The sequence below is a fragment of the Penaeus monodon genome, chromosome 20 (assembly GCF_015228065.2).
Source record: "Penaeus monodon isolate SGIC_2016 chromosome 20, NSTDA_Pmon_1, whole genome shotgun sequence".
Lineage (NCBI taxonomy): Eukaryota > Metazoa > Arthropoda > Malacostraca > Decapoda > Penaeidae > Penaeus > Penaeus monodon.
In genome coordinates, this window is record NC_051405.1 from 32,404,288 (window position 1) to 32,404,841 (window position 554).

At 44.2% G+C, this 554-nt stretch overlaps 1 protein-coding gene across 2 annotated transcripts in view; it reads right to left on the reverse strand.

The window, feature by feature from the left end:
* The window catches only part of LOC119586067, a 39,768-nt gene that overhangs the window by 9,916 nt on the left and 29,298 nt on the right, over window positions 1-554 (reverse strand). The window lies entirely within an intron of this gene.

Sequence of the window (554 nt, forward strand, 5' to 3'; positions counted from 1 at the left end):
TTAGCTTCTTCCTATTCTCTCTTTCCTATTTCTCTATTCCTTTCCTCCCAGCTCTCCCATTTCCTTCGCCTTTAGTTTTTTCCTCAGTCTCCTCATCTTTCCCCTTTTCCCTCCTCGCTCCTTGTCTTTTCTGTATGTTCTCTTCCCTCTGCATTGTCTATTTCCCCCCTATCTCTACCTTTCTTTTCACTATTTTCTTTCCTCTTTTCACTTCCTCCTTCTTCCTTCTTAATTTCTCCGTCTTTCCTCCCCCAGCCATTACATCTTTCTCCCTCTCCTCCCTTTTTACCTTCTCTCCTCTTATCCCCGCCTTCTTTACTCACCCCTCTTTCCTTCTTCTTCTCCTCTCGCTTTATCTCTCTCTGCCCTTTCTCCTCTATCAACCTCCTGCTCCTTCACTTTTCTTTTTCGTTTTTTTATCTTCTCATTTCCTTCGGATATCTTCTCCTCCCATCTTCCTTTCCCTTTCTTTTTTTTCCTCCTCCCTCCCGCTTTATTGTCTCTTCCCTCTCTTTCAGTTCTTCCTTCCACCCTGTCCTTACCTTAACCTAGGG